The sequence below is a fragment of the Limulus polyphemus genome, unplaced genomic scaffold (genome assembly GCF_000517525.1).
Source record: "Limulus polyphemus unplaced genomic scaffold, Limulus_polyphemus-2.1.2 Scaffold184, whole genome shotgun sequence".
NCBI lineage: Eukaryota > Metazoa > Arthropoda > Merostomata > Xiphosura > Limulidae > Limulus > Limulus polyphemus.
In genome coordinates, this window is record NW_013665794.1 from 896,406 (window position 1) to 903,499 (window position 7,094).

Consider the following 7,094-nt stretch of genomic DNA (forward strand, 5'->3'; position numbering starts at 1 on the left):
GCATACCTATTTAAATGTATTTACACATGGCTTGTGTATATCGTATATATACATATATATTATCCATACCTTCGGTGTATAGAACGCAAGCAGATTTTGACATCCAATTGTGGGGTAAAAAGTGCGTCTTATACACCAAAAAATACGGTACCTTGTTTGACAATACTCAAGAAGCAACGTGTACATGAAGGGGTTAAATAGGCTGGTAAAGATATTACACTAAACATATATGCTCTCGTTCTTCATAAAGATACTCTTTAAAAAAGATTTCTAATCTAAAGTTGATATAATTGTATGATTCTTTGAATTATTATTAATGTAAGTATATTTTTTCAAATAGGTGTGTAATTTTCATATTGTTACGTCTCTGGTCGTTTGTTAATTTCCGGTATAAATTCTTCCCGAGGAACTTCAGCGATACAAATCCTTTTTTTAACTAAAACTAGTTTATTTTTTCTCGATACAAATTTATAATACACAGAATTTCCACAGTCACTTTAACTTCAACACACGCTATAATTCACAACGATTCACGCACTTTACTTAAGGTCACTACCGCTCACTTGACTCAATTATCTGTCTCTATCTCCATCTATCTGCCATTATATCTCCGCTCTATTTGGCGGGCTTATATACTAAAATAGAGGGCGCCTAGAAAAGACTAGAGTTGCCTGGAACAGTCATGAACCTTCTAGAAACTCATGACGTGTTACCATTATCACGTGACTTCCGCTGTCGTAACAATATACTATTTGAGCTAGTTCGAGATACATTTCCCGATAAATATAGTCCTTGCAACTGAAAATATACTGCATTGATTCTTTGTTCATATTAGCAGAACTACCAAAGATTTTATGATAAATGAGACAATTTTTTGCGCTATATTTGCAAACAGACAAAATAAGAGTGATAAACTAATGACCATCGAACCTTCAAGAATGAATAGCAAAATAAGTTTAAATTTGCCTGTCAATCTTTTTTTTTTTGTATAAAATACGAGAAAATGGGGCACAACTAGAATACAACAGAATACAATAATAGAATACAACAACAACATTGAAACGTGAATTTTCCCAACAAAGAAAAGCCTGCATCTCAGGCGTCAGATTCTGTATTCGCAATAGTTATCTGACAAAAATAAATATGTTTAAAACAACTATGGTGCTGAAATAATGTTTTACCGAATAATCACAAGAAAATGCTAAATAATCGTCTACTTAAGTTGTGTGAAAACGCCGTGGATATATTTTAGTTTAAGTTAAAAAATGAATTTACAAAATCACAATGATATTTTCTAACAGTCTTAACAAAGAAAACCCCTTTCGAATGCTAAGTCTAAAACACAATTTTTGAAAAGAATTCAGTTTAATAACCGCTAACTAATTTCATTAAACATTATAAAGTTGTATTAGACCTATGATTTAAAGCTTTTTCTAAATTACATCATTTCAAGGTATGATAATTCTGAGGTTCACTAAAACTCGGCTATAACTCCAAAACTCACGACTGACTTGGAATCGAGTGCAAATGTTACCCACTGTTTACTTTCGGCAACAGCGTAATCGTGATGTAGCATACTTCTCACTATTATGATTTTGCAAAAAGCAAACTGAGGTTATACTATAGTTCTGTCTTCTTGTCACATGTTTTTAGTATACTACGCTTCTTAAGCAGAATATTTTAGGTAATACTGCTACTACTTTTAGGTTACTATAATAATTTAATATTGTTTGTTTTCTTTAGTGAAGGTATTTTTGTTTATTTATTTATTTTTTTCAAAAACACCTTTACTTGGGTCTTTCTGTTTCACTGGTATTATGTTATTGTGAGTCATCTAGTTAATGTTAACTTTGAGTTTAACATTTGAGTCATGTGATCGAAAGTAGTCCAAACATGGTTTCTAATTACCTCCGAGAGTGTTTTTTACTAGGTGCGACGGAAATGCCCGAGTGATGTTCCGATTGTATTGTTTTAAGACCTTCTAGCTTATTTTAACAATGTGCATATAACTTTAGTTTATTGCAATGTGAAATAAAGACCAATGAAGATGTACATGATTCATAAATTGTGTCACGTCATTGCAGTAATCGGCAAAATTTACAACATTATAAAAAGTAAATATTTCCAGCTAAAAAAAAACAATATTCCACTTTCTGTTACTTAATAGCTAATAATAATTTGATTTCTGCTGACTTCATGTTCATGCATATTTTTATTATCTGCTATTGTACGTGTTTTACTCATGCATAAAGTAAGGTGACTGCATTTGTTTGTTAAATTAGAGGAAAACGTAAACATAAACCAGATCAGCATTATTGTGTCAATAATATACCATGTATACGCATGTGTCTCTGAACTGGTTTAGTGTTACAGAATGTAACTACAGTGTCATCAAAACCTGACTAAGTAGTGCGAGACAAATTTAAAACCACGAATTAAATTATAAAGTAACTACCATTGCACCAAAGAAACAATATAAATACTTTATCTGAGGAACTGATAATGCTAGAAAAACGCCTCTATTCAGTATGAGTTACCGTGACTTCCCGATTTTTGTGCAACGAAGTAGTTGGCATGTGTATCGAAAGTTGAAAGGCTTGAAAGCCATGAACCGCTCCGTACATGTAGTTGTGGAAACTTTATTAGAGTGACAATAAATCCCGTTATTCAGTTTAAAGGTCTAGGCAGAGCCCTTGTCTCGTTGGATGCTGTTGACTAGCTGCCCTCCCCTTGGGCAATAGGTTCAATAATTTGGGATGCCCATAGTTGAATCCTAGGGGTCTCTGAATTAGCCGTTTTTCCCGTGTACGTATAAAGTGTCGTTCAAAATGAAAATACTAATTCCACAGAATGACTACATTACTGACTAGGTATTTTAGAATAACCATAATAGTACGTTTAGTTGGTTGAAACAGCTGTATCTTTAGAAATATAGTATAGATTTTCATTGGCTTTAACTGTCATTTCAGACAAAGAACTCCCAGTCAAGTCGAATTTTTTAAACATTTGGAAGAGAAAATAAACAGTGTAAGTAGAGTTGTTTCTTTCTAGTGGAAAGCCATGGTTTCAGTCTTTTATCGTGTTTCCTGCATATGAGTTTAAATCCATATTTCCATTATTGATTACATTATTTTGTCTAATTAATTTATCAATATAATTTTTCCTATAAAGTCTGTGTTATTGTAATGAAAGATGTAGTAAAGTTAAAACTATTTCTGTACATAGTGAAGCCACTTCTAATACATCTAGAAGTTTAGAAGTTACTCCTGTAGAAAAAAACAAAAAACAAAGAACATTTAGTTGAGATCCTTCATTCCTCTATTATGTTTCTGAAGAATTTTTCTGGTACCATTCAACATAAGTTTTCTGGTACCATTCAACATAAGTTTTTCTGATACCATTCAACATAAATATTTCGGATACCATTCAACATAAGTTTTTCTGATACCATTCAACATAAGTTTTTTTGGTACCATTCAACATAAGCGACAAACAGATAACAGTCTGTGGTGTTTTTTATCGTTTGAAATCACCAATCATTCTCCCAAACACTGATAACTCTGAATGAATATACTAAATATTTCTCTTATTAAGTTTATACCACCGAAATCAATTTAAACAGCCTAAGTGACGTTGTTAGGTAAAACTAATCCAGCTACCCGGAGGAATGTTGGTATTGGGCAAAACGTCTCGTTGACACTGGACATAGCAGATATTCTGTGTTTTACATAGTATTGTGCACCCTGCTTTAACTTAACTTGGAAGTTCTTATTAATAACAATTTAGTATCTCTTGTAACAAGAGATTAATCTACGAGACCTTCATTTCTCTTTCTTTTCTTTTTTTTTAGCTATAATTTTGTACGTCATCAATACCACGCGTGGGGCGCGCGTATACCCGATTCGATTTTATTAGTCATCAGGATCTCTACCAGCTTACCCTCAAATTGAAATTCTTTTAAGCAGGATTAGAATAAATTAATCTATGAGACCTTAGGTGTGGTAAAATACATCAATCGAAAGGGTTTGGCCTCCTGAGTCGAAAACTGTAATTAGATCTCAAATCGGTCAAGAGATGACCGAGCTATGAGCTAAAAGTTTGTACTTGAAAAACTCGGAGCCATTCTACTAGCCGCTATAGCGCAGCTAAAAAAGTTGAGTGGATCTGATTGGTGTATTTAAGATTGTTAAGATAACTGATAGGGTTGATGCATCATATGTTTTAAATTTAACAGATAAAACGGTAAGACTAGTGGATACGAATATAAATTTTGACAGGAATGAAGTGATCTTCAGCAAAGACAGCTTTATTTTTCTAACAGGGCGTTTGGCCTCTGGGACAGGTTGCCTTAGGATGTGGTGGATGCAATTAAATTAAACGAGTTTAAGGGAAAACTTGTTAAATATTTAAATAATAAAGGCTGGCTTTGATATCTTTTTTAAGGGTTTGGTTTAATTTAGTGGATAGGACAGTCTAGATGGACTAAAAGGTCCATCTAGACTGTCCTTTAATGCTATGTATGTTATTTTGAGATCTATATCTTGATTATGACGTTATAATTACCCTCCCCAAAAAACGAGAGGCGAATGTCTGGAAAAAATCTTCCCTTCTAGAAAAAATATTGATATTACTTTTTTTTCAGTGTATGAGTCACATGTATTTAATCAAACGTATCTTACATTTTTTTTTATTCTTTTTGCCAGGAAGAAAATGAAGATGAACAGACAAACAGTAGTGCAAGTTGACACAAAGAAAGCTTCTGAACTGCTTTAATGGAAGAAATATAATACGTTGTTAAAACGTTTTAGAAATAATTGTTTTTAGTTTGGTAGTTTAGGATGTGAATACTGGTAAAATTGTAATCGTAACAGCTTTCAACACCTTTAAAAGACCATATTAAGTGTGACATACCAATTTTTATAGGTATTTTAATAAGGAAATATTATCTGTTTTCGAGATACAGATGGGCCTCTGTACTTTCAAACTAATGAAATTCCGAAATGCCATGTGCTTTCGGAAGATGATCTCGGATTTTTACGTGTTTTAAGTTTCGTGATCCCACGTACTATGCATCGTAAGTTTCAAACATCTATAATGTAAATTACTATGAGTTTCTCCAAGAGACCTTACATATGCGTGGTTATTGTTCAATACTCATGAGAAAATTGATACCACGTATTTTATATTTACTAGTAGTGGGTCTACTCTAGAATTTGTATTGTTACAAAAGTTTACAGATAGCGAAAGAAATGTTGAAAGAAGACTTTTCCTCAGAGCGATATTTTTTAAGTCATTGAGGAAGTAACTTTTCTGTACATTAAATACTAATAAGATCGCTGTCTTATTTACAGTAAATTGTCTGCACGACAACAAGCAATTAGTGTGTGTGTGTGCCAGATAGAATCATCTGTACCACTTGGGGGAAAAGGGGGGGACAAATGCTTTCATAGTTTTTCTGAAAGCTATATATCCCTAAATAACATTTCTGTCTAGATCGAGTAGCTCTCAGACTTCGGGCGATGCTTAAAAAAATGTTTATGATCAAACATAGCCAGTAACATTGTAAAATTACTACCACCCTTAAAATTACAAATATTACTATACTAATAGACCTTTGATCAAAGAAAATTTGAATTTCAGATTTATATCAAAAATGGCTACCACAAACCTACCAATCTATTGCAGTTGACAAGTCATTTTAGAATAATTTTGTTTGTGAATTATAACTGTTTTGCGAGAAATTAACTGTATCTGCTAACTCAGATAAAGCGTTACATTACCTCTAATAAGTATGGCTGCCAGAATTTCAAAATGGCGACCATTATATAAATAACTACCAATCGGATATTTTGGATCAATCAGAAAAGTTGCATTTATGCATGAAGACAACATTTTGCCTCGTATCTAACAATTGTTCGCTGATAAAAAAACATTTTTTTTTGTTAACATTCATTTACATTTAGCATGCATTAAGTGATTGGTACACAGGTAGCAACCTAGAATGCATTTATGTATCTACAATAACTGTGGTGAACTTGATGAAGCAACGAGTGTCAAATTATTTCGATTCACGAGCAGGGAGGAAAAGCCATCTTGATATCGATCAGACTTTGCTCTCTCATTAGGACAAACTTGTTCAAGACAAGAAATAATGTGATGGGATAATTAGGATTTAAAAACTTAATTTACTCTACTGGAAAGGGACTAAAAATGACAGCCATATACAAGAGTATCCGAACAATGACAATGTATCCACCCCACTTGAAATGATAAAATGTGTGTATGTATATATTTATATAATTTATTCAACCTTCAGTGACATAAAACAGTATTATACTAGCTTATAAACTTCATATCAATAATAATTGATGTTTCATCATCTTAATGTTCAAAGCATTACCATATATTCAATATGCTTGATTGCCTATATGTGCACACATACCATTTCCTCATTCTTCATTAGTCACTGTCTTCATCATTATCGACGTAATGTTCTACATTGTTGTCTGATTCACAGTTGTCTGATGGTTGGTTGTCAGTCTCTCAGGAGAACGTATGTCTATGCACTTCAGCCCATTCAACAAACAAACATATGAAGGCAATTTGCATGACTGTGAATATCTGCATGAGAGAATATCCAAGACAGCTTCAGAGGCTGGCGATCCGCTCATCCAGCCAATAGCAAGATGTTGTTTGCCGTCAAACACCTCAAGCTACCATCCATTTCTGGTGGACTTGGACTTTGATTGGCAGCTTGTAGACTTCTTCTCTAACTTGCAGCTTCGTAGTTGGCTCATATTGAATGCTTCATGAGGCAACCCCGGCACAGTGGTAACTGAAGAGATTCGATCTCCACCCCCCCAACTCGAACAAAACAAGTTGTATCGCAAATCATCAATGCTAGTTGTTATTGGTTTTGTTGCATAAAGCAAACAAACAAAGGTCTCCAGCTTGTTTTGGAGTTCTGGTGTAACCATCCAGTTGAAACAAAAGTGTTTTTGATCACTATAACCATAGACAATCTCGATAGATATTTTCACTTCATATGACGCTTTTGGGCATCATCATGAAACGAAAATGTTTTTGAGCACCAT

General features: G+C 33.4%; 1 long non-coding RNA gene across 1 annotated transcript in view; it reads left to right on the forward strand.

The window, feature by feature from the left end:
• Window positions 1–4,805, forward strand: part of LOC111084964 — a 6,181-nt gene extending 1,376 nt beyond the window's left edge. The window contains exons 2-3 of the long non-coding RNA XR_002609840.1: window positions 2,970–3,027; window positions 4,704–4,805. This is a non-coding gene — a long non-coding RNA (uncharacterized LOC111084964). The remainder of the gene's footprint in view (window positions 1–2,969; window positions 3,028–4,703) is intronic.
• The last annotated feature ends 2,289 nt before the right edge of the window (window positions 4,806–7,094 follow it).